The 16,315-nt window shown below is 50.1% G+C and overlaps 1 pseudogene; it reads left to right on the plus strand.

Annotated features, from left to right (window-relative positions):
* The first annotated feature begins 998 nt into the window (after positions 1–998).
* Positions 999–1,566, plus strand: LOC130018914 (uncharacterized protein C6orf62 homolog; annotated as a pseudogene).
* The last annotated feature ends 14,749 nt before the right edge of the window (positions 1,567–16,315 follow it).

Raw genomic sequence — 16,315 nt, forward strand, 5'->3', positions numbered from 1 at the left:
CATCCCTTGGGACAGCAATAGCTTCCTCTGGAATGTGTCTTGTAGGACCTGCCCGCAGCTCTATTTCAGGTGGTCTAAGTACTTATGATTTTGTTTTTTTAGTCACATCTGGCAATGTTCAGGGCTTACTCCTGGCTACGCACTCAAGATTTACTCCTGGTACTGCTCATGAGACCATATGGGTTGCCCCAGGGATTGAACCTCATATTGTTCACGGACTAATCTAGCTCTGTGGTCTGGGATTACTCCCGGCAGTGCTGAGTGAACCATGCAGTGCAAGACTAAACCCAGACACAAAGCCTGCACTCCAGCTCTTCGTTCTATAGCCGTGTTTTGGGGGGCTTTCTTCATTTCTATTTTCGTCGGGGAAGCAGACTGGAAATGCTCAGAGGTTACTCCTGGCTCTGTAACTCAGGAACAACTCTGAGCAGTTCCTTGGGGACCAAATGCTCTATCCACTGCACTATCACTCTAGACCCAAGGAAGGTCTTATTCTCAGAAATATGCACACAGGGTTATCGTGGCTAGTTTTTTATTCCAGCAAAGATTTGGTCCTAAGTATATAATGCGCTGTGAACATTCATTCAATTGGTGGTGGGAACCATGACTTCAAACGTTGGCTTTTGATTTGAGGTCACACCTATTAGTTCTCAGGAGCTACTTCAGGTTTGGTGTGAAAGGTTGTTGCTGGCAGTGTTCATGGGACCACAGGGTACTGAGCATCTAACCAGGGACTTCCGTTTTCAAATCCTGTTTTCAAACTCTGGCTTTTGAGAACTATTCCTAGTTTCTTATTGGAGGAGTGGCGGTATCTTTCTCTCTGTCTCTCTCTGTCTTTCTCTCTCACTGTCTCTTTCTGTTGGGGCCGGACTAGATGGTGAAGATGAGTCCGTGTAGAAGAAACAAGCTCTGTACAGACTACATGCTCAGCTTAGAAAGAAAAAGAAGCTCTAGCTGACCAGTTTGACTTCAAGATGTATATTACCTTTGCATTCAAGGAGAAGAAGAAAAAAATCAGCAGGTTTTGAAGTGTCTGAGGTCAAACCAGTCATGACGAATAATTATAAGAAAATATCCTAAAAGGTGTGCGGGATTCCAGCTATTCCTTGGAAAGTTCCATAGAGCTTTTAAAGGAGGATGTGGTCCAGCTTCCTGCTCCTCGATACCAGTCTGTGAGAAGGGATGTCATTGACTGTACTCAGGAGATGTATTTCATTCTGTGGCCTTAGAATGTTATTGAAAAAAATTATCTGTCTACTGTTTTCTAGTTGGAAGGAATCTGATGAGCCTTTTCGTCTCATTCATGCCAAATTTGAGTTTCATCACTGTGACTATGAAAAACACTTTCTGCATGTACTGAGCCACAAGGACAAGACTGGAATTGTTGTCAACAATCCCAACCAGTCAGTGTTTCTCTTTATCGACCAACAGCATTTGCAGACTCCAAAAAATAAAGGTAATATCTTCAAGTTATGCAGCATCTGCCTCTACCTGCCAGAGGAACAGCTCACCCACTGGGAGGTTGGCACCGTAAAGAAACACCTGCATCCTTCCAAGCCAGAATAGAGTCTGGGCCAGCACAGTGGAGAAGATCAGAGTGCAGCAGGAGATCTTGTCCTGTTTTCTTACCACTTTATTCTTTCAGAGATTAAAGAAAATGGACTCATGCACAGAACACTCTGCATTTTGAAACTTGTTCATCCTGATTTCTTTTTAAATCATTTGTATCTCAGAACTGAAAAAAATTAGCTGTCTTCTTCACAGACTGTGTGAAAGAAGACTTTGCATATTTGCTGCACTGTATCAGCATCTTGTTAAAAATGTCAAATGAAAGGACTATTGTACACCGAAATGCTTCAATGTATTTGAAAGCACAAGGTGATACTCTTTTTGACGGTCTTTCCATTTGAGCTGGTTTTTGCCTCTTTGACATCTGTCATCAGCATTTAGAGGGTAAGAAGTACATGTAGGAGAATAAATAATTTTTACAAATGCAATAGCTTTGCTATAATTACCGTTGATCCAGAACACTGTCAGATTCAATCTAATGACCAGAAGTAGTTGTTCTAAAAAGAAAATTCAACCACGGAAAAGAAATCTTAAATGAAAAAAGCATCTCATTGCAGGTATTCTAGCCTCATTTTACTGGGCCAGGTTTGTTTAAAAAAAAAAAAACCAGACGAGTCCATGTAGACTATCCCACTAACGGTCAGGAATACAGGGAACCATGAAAATGGGCGAGACAAGATGTGTGTGTCCAGATTGGTTTCAATGAGGCTCAACATCTCTTTCTTTAAGCTGCCTTAAGTAAAAAACCTAAATCTTAGTATAGCAGAAGAGTCAGTCTTTTCTCATAGACCAGATGACACCAGACCCACTTGACACCAGATGCTTGAGGTTGTAAATAACAGGCCAGAACATTTGGCTGTGTTTCTTTCCTGAGGGCTGAAACTAACTGGCTTGTGAACATAATCAAACAATGTATGTCATAATGCCCCCGCTTAGGGGGCGTGGCTAGGGGCCAGTTGGTGGGGGCGGGAGGGGGAAAGCGCTGTTGCTCTGGCCTTTAAAGGTCAGCGGGAAGGCGGGTGGGGCAGGCCTGGCTGGGACTGCGGGCTCACGCTCCCCACCTCCCAGGTCTCACGCTGAGGCGGGCTCCGTGTCCTGCTTGCCTGTGCGGACTGCGTCACGGGCGTTGACCGCCGACCGCTGGTGGTGGCTCCTTGGAGACTGCCCGGCTCCTGCACGCCACCTCCGAGGCCCTGGGCTGCGCCCGCCATGCCAAGCTGCTGCTAGGTGGCCTGTGCTTGGGGCCCAGCTGGATGCTGAGCGTGTGGGCGGGCGCTCAGAGCAGGTGAGGGGCGGGCATGGGGGTGGGGGTCCTTGCCAGCCCGTGGGGCCCAGCTGGACGCTGAGCGTGTGGGCAGGCGGTGTGGGCAGGCGCGCTGAGCAGGTGAGGATTTGAAAGGATCCTATGTATTTCCCAGTTTCCTTCTGGGAATCAGAGCAAAAAGCTGTTTGCTAGTTCTTAGAATTGGAATAATCTGCAGAACTCAACACCGCCAGTTAATAATAGTGCCTAGATAGTCTGTGTGCTTTTCTGGAGGCAGTGTTTCTGAGTTGCCTCCTCCGTAAGACCTGAGCAATGCTGGGTGTGCCCCTTCCCCCCCTCAAAAAAAAAAACCCACAACAGCAGTAATAATAATCTGATGTCAATTGTAGTCAAGGATATTTTCATCAGGCTTTTATATACTCGAGTTTTATTCTAGTTAAGTTTCTGAAAGGCCCTGCTGTAGAAAGGCTTGGTAAAGCTTGCCTACTTGAGTCTACCACACGTTAAGGGTGTGCTTCTGTAGATCCCTTTTTAGGGTGATTCATTTGAGAAGCTTGACCCTCACCAGCAAACAGGTGTCTTAATTGGTAAAGGTCAGAAAAAGGCGTCTGGTAGGTTGCGTTATAACGGTAACATTATTCAGCAAATTTTTGTGGGTCTTTGGTCACCCTTAAGAATGTCTTCGGGTGGCCTGAAATTCAGTGTTTGTCTAAGGATGATGACTTTCCTCATCTGAAAAATGTCTGAGCTCTCAGAGGGTTTAACTTGACAAGGGAGATGTCCTCGGTTCCGATGACAGCCCAGAGAAGTTCTAGCCTGTGATTCGGTTAATTCAGCAGTGGAGGAGGACCGTGTTAGATGAGTTCACGGTATGGACCCATGTTCAAATGCTCTGAAAAACATCGCATTGCTGTCTCAATGACAGCTCCCTGTCAGAGACCTCCACAACAAGCACTTGAGTTGCCTGAAGTGCCTCACAGCGCTGGGATAGTCCTTTAGGAACAGGAGCAGAGAGCTTTCATCAGCAAGCTGTGTGAAAGTAAAACAGACTTCACAAATGGCAGTGATTGCTAAATGTCCCCACATGGCTGTGACCATGACTTCAGGGAGTTGTGGCAGGTGTTATACTGAGGCCTTACAATGATGTCCTTGCTATTTCCTGTATGGTGGGAGTTTCCCTTCCTCTAGGAGTGGAGACGTGCCTTTGATTTGTGGTGTCTCCTTCTGAGTTCAGTTTTGGAAAGAAAAAAAATGACTCTAAAAGAACATATTTTTGCACACACACACCCCAACACTATTTCTTTGACTCCCCAAGTTCTAAAAACAATTATTTGAAAGAACCTTTTCAAATGAGTAAAAGGTCTGCTTCCTTTTCCAGTTCAGAAGATAAAGTAACATTGTCTACGTTATAAAGCATGATGGGGAAACATGAATGTCAAAGGAAAAGTTGGTGACTCCTTTCTGGATGTTGTGGCTGAAGATCATTTAAAGATTGATGATTTGGGTGAGTCTGGAAGATTCCTGAACTTTTATAAGTGAGCTATTGCAGTGGGTTCAAATTTTTTTCCAAGAATTTTAACTGACAACATGCTAAGCAAAGTATTAAAATTCAAGATGTGCAAGTACATTTCCATTGATAAAGAATGATAGTAATACAAGCTTAATGAACTGTAATTAAATGTAGAGAGTTAGATCTACTTAATCTCACATTTAGAAAACAACACATCAACAATGTTTTTTACACCACAGCTCTTTGTAACAGCAAAGGACTTGAAACAAGTACGTGCCCATCAATGGAGAACTGATGTAGTTCAGTCGTACAGCATTATACTATTGTTCTAAGGAGTATTTAGTAGAAGTATCAGTGGTTATCCATAGGTAGGCTGGGAACACGAGGGAGATTTTCTTGTAAAACTTTTTAACATTTTTCTCCAAGTGTAAGTAGGCTACCTATTTTCAAGTGTATTTAAAGAAAAGAAAAAGAACTTGAAGGCTAAGTCTTCCTGGATGATCTCATCGGTAGATCATCCAAGGTAAGGAATAGACAGTGTTCACTGAAAATAGACCCATAGACTCTGATGACAGAACTGAGATTACCAAGGGTGCAGGGCATAGGAAGGAAGGTTCCTGTGACCCGAGAGAGGCTGTCCTTGTGGTGGTGGGGATGGTGACTTAAATTCCATGTTTTTAGTTGCTTTCAGCTTTTCCGATGACTTGAAAAAAATATTGGAAGGAGTCGTTTCCAAACATTCGATATTGGTTGTCTCTTTTTAAACCTCTTCATTTCACTCTTCTTTCCTTTGGCCCTGAATGCATGGAAGTGGCCTGTCTCTGTGACCGCCGAGCTGTGCTAATTCACTTCTGCTCTTGAGCCTAGTGATTAGGGTGATTGGTCCTATCATCAGTCACAATTGTCCCTGATCCCCTAAGTAGCTTCCTACTTCCCTGAGGATAAAAGACACATGATTTGGTTCCCTTTGCTCTTCCTCCCTTCTCCTTTTCTCCTTTCTCTCTTCCCCTGTCCCCCATTGCGGAGGGGGTGGGGTTTGTGTCACACCTGGCAGTATTCAAGGATTACTCCTGGATCTGTGCTCAGGGATCCTGCCCTGCAGTGTGTGGGGAATCCAGTACTGTGTGCAAAGCAAGTGCTTGCACCTCTGTACTACTCTCAGCCTCTCTCTTTCTCTCTTCATTCTTTATTCACGCGTTGGCCACCTGCTTTTTCTCAAGCACTGCATTGAATTCAACCCACATTTCCACCTTTGGGACTTTCCATCAATTTGACATTTCTTTCTGCCTGGGTCATTTTCTCTCTCTGACCTGAAAATCCTGCAAGTGTTGCTTTTCATCTTTCTAGTCTCAATTTACATGCTCCTTTTGACATGGCACTTTTCCCAACGCCCTCGTATAAAATAGGGTTTCTTACCCCTTTTTCTTGTTTAAAACATCCAGGTCCTCTCTCATCCCATTGATGACCAGCTGTTTCTTTGTTTCTGTTTCTCTCTGCCAGTAGACTTCATTGGAGAATAAAATAATCCTCATTTTACTTCACATTGTATATGGAGTGAAGTATGTATAAACCAAAAGGACAGGTGTAAATTTAGGATGCAGTGCGCATTTTTAACATCGATTAAAAATGTGGGCAAGTTGTGGGCGGGATTAAAGATAAATTAAAATAGATTAAAAATGCGGCAAGTTGTGGGCGGGACATTCAAAGTAAGAGAATGCCCTGGAACCCAGTGCATCGTTGCTGATCGGAAAAAATGCCCTGGTACCCGGATGCCAGAGCCATGCTTGTATGAGCTCATGGTCACTGGGATACTCTCTGGAAAAGGCTGGACGGGAGCACCTAGCCCATCTGGGACCTCCTGGTGATATCGGCTCTGTTTGGGGCCTGGAGCATTCTCCGGGAGCTATGGGGCCCTCCAGCTGGTTTTCTTCTTTGTTGCTGTGTGTTGTAAGATGGCGTTGGGGGCTAGTCGTGGGCATGACTTCCGGAATCAGAGATTGCCTGGGAGCCGAGGCGGCCCCTTTGCAGTTCGGAAAAAAAGTCCTGGTACCCGCATGCCAGACCCATGCCTGTAGGAGCTCATGGTCACCGGGATTCCCTATGGAGAAGGCAGGACGGCAGCACCTACTCCATCTGGGACCTCCCAGTGATATCTGCTCCGTTTGGGGCTTGAAGCATTCTCTGGGAGCTGTGGGTCCCTATGCCGGGTTTTCTTCTTTTTTGCTGTGTGGTGTAAGATGGCTCTGGGGGGCGAGTTGTGGGCGTGACTTCTGGAAGCAGAGGTTGCCTGTGACCGGGGCAGCCCCATTGCAGTTCGGAAAAAATGTCCTGGTACCCGCATGCCAGAGCCATGCTTGTAGGAGCTCATGGCCACCGGGATTCCCTCTGGAGAATGCGGGACGGCAGCACCTACCCCATCTGGTACCTCAGGGTGATGTTGGCTCTGTTTGGGGCCTGGTTCTTTGTCTGGGAGCTGTAGGCCCACCGCCGTTTTCTTCTTTCTTACTGTGTGCTGTAAGATGGCGCTGGGGGGGCGAGTTGTGGGCACAACTTCCAGAATCAGAGGTTGCCTGTGACTGGGGTGGCCCCATTGAAGTTCTGAAAAAATATCCTGGTACCAGGTTGCCAGAGCTATGCTTGTAGGAGCTCATGCTCACCGGGTTCCCTCTGGAGAAGTGGGACGGCAGCACCTACCGCATTGGGGACCTCCGAGTGATATTGGCTCTGTTTGTGCCTGGAGCATGCTCCGGGAGTTATGGGTCCCTCCAGCCAGTTTTCTTCTTTCTTGGTGTGTGCTGTAATATGGCCCTGGGGGCGAGTTGTGGGCAGGGCATCCAAAATCAGAGCTTGCCCTGGAGCCGGGGTGCATCATTGCAGTTCGGAAAAATTGTCCTGGTACCTGCATGCCAGAGCCATATCTGTAGGAGCTCATGGTCACCGGGATTCCCTCTTGAGAAGGCGGGACTGTAGGACCTAGCTCATCTGGGACCTCCCAGTGATATCAGCTTTGTTTGGGCCCTGGAGCATTGTCTTGGAGCTCTGGGGACCTCCAGCCAGTTTTCTTCTTTGTTGCTGTGTGCTGTAAGATGACACTGGGGGGCGAGATGTGGGTGTGACTTCATAATCAGAGGTTGCCTGCAGCCAAGACGGCCCCATTGCAGTTCAGAAAAAATGTCCTGGTAGCAGCATGCCCAGGCTATGCCTGTAGAAGCTCATGGTCACCGAGATTCCGTATGGAGAAGGCGTGACGGAAGCACCTAGCCCATCTGGGACCTCCGGGTGATATTGGCTCTGTTTTTGCCTGGAGCATTCTCCGGGAGCTGTGGGGCCCTCCACCGGTTTCCTTCTTTGTTGTTGTGTGCATAAGATGGTGCTGGAGGGCGAGTTGTGGCATGACTTTTGAATCACAGGTTGCCTTGGCGCCGGGGCGGCCATATTGCCGTTCTTAAAAAATGTCCTGGTACCTGCATGCCAGACCCATGCTTGTAGGAGCTCATGGTCACCGAGATTCCCTCTGGAAAAGGCGGGACGGCAGCACCTAGCGCATCTGGGACCGCCCAGGGATATCGGCTCTGTTTGGGTCGGGACCATTCACGGGATCTGTGGAACCCTCGAGCCGGTTTTCTTCTTTGTTGCTGTGTGGTGTAAGATGGCACTGGGGGACTAGGTGTCGGCGCGACTTCAGAATCAGGTTGCCTGTGAGCCAAGGCGGCCCTTTGCAGTTGGGAATAAAAGTCCTGGTACCCATATAACAGACCCATGCTTGTATGAGCTCATGGTCACTGGGATACACTCTGGAGAAGGCAGGATGGGAGCACACAGCCCATCTGGGAACTACCAGTGACACTGGCTCTGTTTGTGGCCTAGAGCATTCTCCGGGAGCTGTAGGGACCTCCAGCCAGTTTTCTTCTTTGTTGCTGTGTGTTGTAAGATTGCGCTGTGAGCGAGTTGTGGGCATGACTTCTGGAATCAGAGGTTGTCTGGGAGCTGGACTGCCCCCTTTGAGATTCGGACAAAAAAGTCCTGGTACCCACATGGCTCTGGCATGAGGGTACCAGGACAGTTTTTCCGAACTCCATGGGTCCAGTCCGGCTAACAGGCAACCTCTGATTCTGAAGTCATGCCCACATGATTTTGCTTTTTGGAGCTCGTGGTCACCGGGATTTTCTCTGAGAAGGCGGGACAGCAGCACCTACCCCTGCTGGGAACTTCCAGTGATATCGGCTCCATTTTTGGCCAGAAGCATTCTACGGGAGCTGTGGGGCCCTCCAGCCAGTTTTCTTCTTTGTTTCTTTGTAGTGTAATATGGTGCTGGGGGGCGAGTTGTGGGTTTGACTCAGGACTCAGTGGTTGCCTGGTTGCCGGGGCAGAACCATTGAGTTTGGAAAAAATGTCCTGGTACCAGTTTTCCAGAACCATACTTGTAGGAGCTTATGGTCACTGGGATACCCTCTGGAGAAGGCAGGATGGCAGTACCTAGCCCAACTGGGACCTTCAGTTGATATCGCCTCTGGTTGGGCCCGGAGCATTTTCCTGGAGCTGTGTGTCCCTCCCACCGGTTTTCTCCTTTGTTGCTTTTTGGTGTAAGCTGGCGCTGGGTGGAGAGTCCTGTGCGTGACTTATGGAATCAAAGGTTTCCTGGGAGCTGGGTCGGCCCCATTGTAGTTCGGATAAAATGTCCTGGTACCCACATGCCAGACACATGCTTGTATGAGCTCATGGTCACCGAAACTCCCTCTGGAGAAGGTGGGACAGCAGCACTACACCATCTGGGACCTCCAGGTGATATAGAATGTTTGAGCCCCAGAGAATTGTCTGGGAGCTCTGGGTCCCTCCAGCCGGTTTTCTTCTTTGTTGCTGTGTGGTGTAAGATGGTGCTGGTGGGCGCCTCGTGGTACTGACTTTCGGGATCAGAGGTTTTCTAGGAGTCGGAGCGAACCCATTGAGTTTGGAAAAAATATCCTGGTACTGAATGCCAGAGCCATGCTTCTATGAGCTCATGGTCACCGGAAATCCCTCTGGAAAAGGTGGGAAGGCAGCATCAACCACATCTGGGATCTCCCGGTGTTATCAAATCTGTTTGAGGCCCGGAGGATTCTCCGGGAGATGTGGGCTCCTCCAGCCGGTTTTCTTCTTTGTTGCTGTGTGGTGTAATATGGCGCTGGGTGCGAGTCGTTGGCGTGAGTTCCAGAATCAGAGGTTGCCTGGGAGCCGGGGTGGCCCCTTCGCAGTTTGGAAAAAAAGTCCTGGTACCCGCATGCCATATCCATGTTTATATGAGCTCATGGTCACTGGATACCCTCTGGAGAAGGTGGGGCGGGAGCATCTAGCCCATCTGGGACCTCCTGGTGATATTGGCTCTGTTTGGGGCCTGGAGCATTCTCCTCCAGCCAGTTTTCTAGTTTGTTGCTGTGTGTTGTAAGATGGCATGGGGGCGAGTTGTGGGCATGACTTCCGGAATCAGAGGTTGCCTGGGAACAAGGGTGGCCCTTTTGCAGTTCGGGAAAAAAGTCCTGGTACCCACATGCCAGAGCCATGCTTTTTGGAGCTCATAATCACTGGGATATTCTCTGGAGAAGGCGGGACGGCAGTACCTACTTCTTCGGGGACCTCCCAGTGATATCCGCTCCATTTTCGGCCAGAAGCATTCTCCTGCAGCTGTGGGGCCCTCCAGCCGGTTTTCTTCTTTGTTGCTGTGTGTTGTAAATTGGCGCTGTGTGTGAGTTGTGGGCATGACTTCTGGAATCAGAGGTTGCCTGGGAGCTGGGCTGCCCCCTTTGCAGTTCGGATAAAAAGCCATGGTACCCACATGGCTCTGGCATGATGGTACCAGGACATTTTTTTCCGAACTCAATGGGTCCGGTCCGGCTTCCAGGCAACCTCTGATTCTGAAATCATGCCCACATGATTTTGCTTTATGGAGCTTGCGCGCACCGGGATTTTCTCTGAGAAGGTGGACAGCAGCACCTAACCCTGCTGGGACCTTCCAGTGATATCGGCTCCATTTTCGGCCGGAAGCATTCTCCGGGAGCTGTGGGTCCCTCCAGCCAGTTTTCTTCTTTGTTGCTGTGTAGTGTAAGATGGCGCTGGGGGGCGAGTTGTGGGTTTGACTCAGGACTCAGAGGTTGCCTGGTTGCCGGGGCGGACCCATTAAGTTTGGAAAAAATGTCCTGGTACCAGTATGCCAGAGCCATACTTGAAGGAGCTTATGGTCACTGGGATACACTCTGGAGAAGGCAGGATGGCAGTACGTAGCCCATCTGGGACCTTCAGGTGACATCGCCTCTAGTTGGGCCCGGAGCATTTTCCGGGAGCTGTGTGGCCCTCCCACCGGTTTTCTTCTTTGTTGCTTTTTGGTGTAAGATGGCGCTGGGTGGCGGGTCGTGTGCGTGACTTATGGAATCAAAGGTTGCCTGGGAGCTGGGTCGGCTCCATTGTAGTTCGGATAAACTGTCCTCGTACCCACATGCCAGACACATGCTTGTATGAGCTCCTGGTCACCAAAACTCCCTCTATAGAAGGCGGGATGGCAGCACTTACTTCTTTGGAGACCTCCCAGTGATATCGGCTCCATTTTCGGCCTGAAGCATTCTCCTGCAGCTGTGGGGCCCTCCAGCCGGTTTTCTTCTTTGTTGCTGTGTGTTGTAAGTTTGCGCTGTGTGCGAGTTGTGGGCATGACTTCTGGAATCAGAGGTTGCCTGGGAGCTGGCTGCCCCCTCTGCAGTTCGGATAAAAAGTCCTGGTACCCACATGACTCTGACATGAGTGTACCAGGACATTTTTTCCGAACTCAGTGGGTCTGCCCCAGCTCCCAGGCAATCTCTGATTCTGAAAGCATGCCCACATAATTTTGCTTTTTGGAGCTGTGGTCACCGGGATTTTCTCTGAGAAGGAGGGACAGCATCACCTACCCCAGCTGAGACCTTCCAGTGATATCGGCTCCATTTTTGGCCGGAAGTATTCTAAGGGAACTGTGGGGCCATCCAGCTAGGTTTCTTCTTTGTTGCTGTGTAGTGTAAGATGGCGCTGGGGGGCAAGTTGTGGGTTTGACTCAGGACTCAGAGGAAGCCTGTTTGCCGGGGCGGACCCATTGAGTTTGGAAAAAATGTCCTGGTACCAGTTTTCCAGAACCATACTTGTAGGAGCTTATGGTCACTGGGATGCCCTCTGGAGAAGGCAGGACAGCAGGACCTAGCCCATCTGGGACCTCCAGGTGATATCGACTCTGCTTGGGCCCGGAGCATTTTCTGGGAGCTGTGTGGCCCTCCTGCCGGTTTTCTCGTTTGTTGCTTTTCTGTGTAAGCTGGCGCTGGGTGGCGAGTCGTGTGAATGACGTATGGAATCAAAAGTTGCCTGGGAGCTGGGTCGGCCCCATTGTAGTTCGGATAAAATGTCCTGGTACCCACATGCCAGACACATGCTAGTATGAGCTCATGGTCACCGAAACTTTCTCTGGAGAAGGCGGGACGGGAGCCCCTACACCATCTGGGGCCTCCAGGTGATGTTGAATATTTGAGGCCCGGAGCATTGTCTGGGAGCTGTGTGCTCCTCCAGCTGGTTTTCTTCTTTGTTGCTGTGTGCTGTAATATGGCGCTGGTTGTGAGTCGTTGGCGTGAGTTCCAAAATCAGAGGTTGCCTAGGAACCGGGGTGGCCCCTTCGCAGTTTGGAAAAAAAGTCCTGGTACCCGCATGCCATATCCAAGTTTGTACGAGCTCATGGTCACTGGATACGCTCTGGAAAAGGTGGGATGGGAACATCTATCCCATCTGGGCCCTCACGGTGATATCGGCTCTGTTTGGGGCCTGGAGCATTCTCCTGCAGCTGTGGGGCCCTCCAGCTGGTTTTCTAGTTTGTTGCTGTGTGTTGTAAGATGGCATGGGGGCGAGTTGTTGGCATGACTTCTGGAATCAGTGATTGCCTGGGAGCCAGGGCGGCCCTTTTGCAGTTCGGGGAAAATGTCCTGGTACCCACATGCCAGAGCCATGCTTTTTGGAGGTCATAATCACCGGGATTTTCACTGGAGAAGGCAGGACGGCAGCACCTACTTCTTCGGGGACCTCCCAGTGATATCAGCTCCATTTTCGGCCTGAAGCATTCTCCTGCAGCTGAGGGGCCCTCCAGCCGGTTTTCTTCTTTGTTGCTGTGTGTTGTATATTGGCGCTGTGTGCGAGTTGTGGGCATGACTTCTGGAATCAGAGGTTGCCTGGGAGCCGGGCTGCTCCCTTTGCAATTCGGATAAAAAGTCCTGGTACCCACATAGCTCTGGCATGATGGTACCAGGACATTTTTTCCGAACTCAATGGGTCCGGTCCGGCTCCCAGGCAACCTCTGATTCTGAAATCATGCCCATATGATTTTGCTTTTTGGAGCTTGTGCTCACTGGGATTTTCTCTGAGAAGGTGGACAGCAGCACCTACCCCTGCTGGGACCTTCCAGTGATATCGGCTCCATTTTCGGCCGGAAGCATTCTCCGGGAGCTGTGGGTCCCTCCAGCCAGTTTTCTTCTTTGTTGCTGTGTAGTGTAAGATGGCGCTGGGGGGCGAGTTGTGGGTTTGACTCAGGACTCAGTGGTTGCCTGCTTGCAGGGATGGACCCATTGAGTTTGGAAAAAATATTCTGGTACCAGTATGCCAGATCCATACTTGTAGGAGCTTATGGTCACTGGGATACACTCTGGAGAAGGCAGGATGGCAGTACCTAGCCTATCTGGGACCTCCAGGTGATATTGCCTCTAGTTGGGCCCGGAGCATTTTCCGGGAGCTGTGTGGCCCTCCCACCGGTTTTCTTCTTTGTTGCTTTTTGGTGTAAGATGGCGCTGAGTGGCGGGTCGTGTGCGTGACTTATGGAATCAAAGGTTGCCTGGGAGCTGGGTCCGCTCCATTGTCGTTCAGATAAAATGTCCTGGTACCCATATGTCAGACACATCCTTGTATGAGCTCATGGTCACTGAAACTCCCTCTGGAGAAGGCGGGACGGCAGCACGTACACCATCTGGGACCTCCAGATGATGTTGAATATTTGAGGCCCAGAGCATTGTCTGGGAGCTATGTGCTCCTCCAGCCGGTTTTTTTCTTTGTTGCTGTGTGGTGTAATATGGCGCCGGGTGCGAGTCGTTGGCGTGAGTTCCAAAATCAGAGGTTGCCTAGGAACCGGGGTGGCCCCTTCGCAGTTTGGAAAAAAAGTCCTGGTACCCGCATGCCATATCCATGTTTGTACGAGCTCATGGTCACTGGATACCCTCTGAAGAAGGTGGGATGGGAACATCTAGCCCATCTGGGACCTCCCGGTGATAGCGGCTCTGTTTGGGGCCTGGAACATTCTACTGCAGCTGTGAGGCTCTCCAGCCGGTTTTCTACTTTGTTACTGTGTGTTGTAAGGTGGTATGGGGGCGGGTTGTGGGCATGACTTCCGGAATCAGTGATTGCCTGGGAGCCAGGGCGGCCCTTTTGCAGTTCGGGAAAAAAGTCCTGGTACCCCCATGAAAGAGCCATGCTTTTTGGGGGTCATAATCACCGGGATTTTCTCTGGAGAAGGCGGGACGGCAGCACCTAGTTCTTCGGGGACCTCCCAGTGATATCAGCTCCATTTTCGGCCTGAAGCATTCTCCTGCAGCTGTGGGGCCCTCCAGCCGGTTTTCTTCTTTGTTGCTGTGTGTTGTAAATTGGCGCTGTGTGCGAGTTGTGGGCATGACTTCCGGAATGAGAGGTTGCCTGGAAGCCAGGGCGGCCCTTTTGCAGTTCGGGAAAAAAGTCCTGGTACCCCCATGAAAGAGCCATGCTTTTTGGAGCTCATAATCACTGGGATTTTCTCTGGAGAAGGTGGGACGGCAGCACCTAGTTCTTCGGGGACCTCCCAGTGATATCGGCTCCATTTTCGGCCTGAAGAATTTTCCTGCAGTTGTGGGGCCCTCCAGCCAGTTTTCTTCTTTGTTGCTGTGTGTTGTAAATTGGTGCTGTGTGGGAGTTGTGGGCATGACTTCTGGAATTAGAGGTTGCCTGGGAGCCGGGCTGCCCCCTTTGCAGTACGGATAAAAAGTCCTGGTACCCACATGGCTCTGGCATGATGGTACCAGGACATTTTTTCCGAACTCAATGGGTCCGGTCCGGCTCCCAGGCAACCTCTGATTCTGAAATCATGCCCATATGATTTTGCTTTTTGGAGCTTGTGCTCACTGGGATTTTCTCTGAGAAGGTGGACAGAAGCACCTACCCCTGCTGGGACCTTCCAGTGATATTGGCTCCATTTTCGGCCGGAAGCATTCTCCGGGAGCTGTGGGTCCCTCCAGCCAGTTTTCTTCTTTGTTGCTGTGTAGTGTAAGATGGCGCTGGGGGGCGAGTTGTGGGTTTGACTCAGGACTCAGAGGTTGTCTGGTTGCCGGGGCAGACCCATTGAGTTTGGAAAAAATGTCCTGGTACCAGTATGCCAGAGCCATACTTGTAGGAGCTTATGGTCACTGGCATACCCTCTGGAGAAGGCAGGATGGCAGTACGTAGCCCATCTGGGACCTTCAGGTGATATCGCCTCTAGTTGAGCCCGGAGCATTTTCTGGGAGCTGTGTGGCCCTCCCACAGGTTTTCTTCTTTGTTGCTTTTTGGTGTAAGATGGCGCTGAGTGGCAGGTCGTGTGCGTGACTTATGGAATCAAAGGTTGCCTGGGAGCTGGGTCGGCTCCATTGTAGTTCAGATAAAATGTCCCGGTACCCATATGTCAGACACATCCTTGTATGAGCTCATGGTCACTGAAACTCCCTCTGGAGAAGGCGGGACGGCAGCACCTACACCATCTGGGACCTCCAGGTGATGTTGAATATTTGAGGCCCAGAGCATTCTCTGGGAGCTGTGTGCTCCTCCACCCGGTTTTCTTTTTTGTTGATGTGGGGTGTAATATGGCGCTGGGTGCGAGTCGTTGGCGTGAGTTCCAAAATCAGAGATTGCCTAGGAACCGGGGTAGCCCCTTCGCAGTTTGGAAAAAAAGTCCTGGTACCCGCATGCCATATCCATGTTTGTACGAGCTCATGGTCACTGGATACCCTCTGAAGAAGGTGGGACGGGAACATCTAGCCCATCTGGGACCTCCCGGTGATATTGGCTCTGTTTGGGGCCTGGAGCATTCTCCTCCAGCCAGTTTTCTTGTTTGTTGCTGTGTGTTGTAAGATGGCATGGGGGCGAGTTGTGGGCATGACTTCCGGAATCAGAGGTTGCCTGGGAACAAGGGCGGCCCTTTTGCAGTTCGGGAAAAAAGTCCTGGTACCCCCATGAAAGAGCCATGCTTTTTGGAGCTCTTAATCACTGGGATTTTCTCTGGAGAAGGTGGGACGGCAGCACTTAGTTCTTCGGGGACCTCCCAGTGATATCGGCTCCATTTTCGGCCTGAAGAATTTTCCTGCAGTTGTGGGGCCCTCCAGCCAGTTTTCTTCTTTGTTGCTGTGTGTTGTAAATTGGTGCTGTGTGCGAGTTGTGGGCATGACTTCTGGAATCAGAGGTTGCCTGGGAGCCGGGCTGCCCCCTTTGCAGTACGGATAAAAAGTCCTGGTATCCACATGGCTCTGGCATGATGGTACCAGGACATTTTTTCCGAACTCAATGGGTCCGGTCCGGCTCCCAGGCAACCTCTGATTCTGAAATCATGCCCATATGATTTTGCTTTTTGGAGCTTGTGCTCACTGGGATTTTCTCTGAGAAGGTGGACAGCAGCACCTACCCCTGCTGGGACCTTCCAGTGATATCGGCTCCATTTTCGGCCGGAAGCATTCTCCGGGAGCTGTGGGTCCCTCCAGCCAGTTTTCTTCTTTGTTGCTGTGTAGTGTAAGATGGCGCTGGGGGGCGAGTTGTGGGTTTGACTCAGGACTCAGAGGTTGTCTGGTTGCCGGGGCGGACCCATTGAGTTTGGAAAAAATGTCCTGGTACCAGTATGCCAGAGCCATACTTGTAGGAGCTTATGGTCACTGGCATACCCTCTGGAGAAGGCAGGA

This window comes from Sorex fumeus, unplaced genomic scaffold, assembly GCF_029834395.1.
Source record: "Sorex fumeus unplaced genomic scaffold, SorFum_2.1 ptg000319l, whole genome shotgun sequence".
Lineage (NCBI taxonomy): Eukaryota > Metazoa > Chordata > Mammalia > Eulipotyphla > Soricidae > Sorex > Sorex fumeus.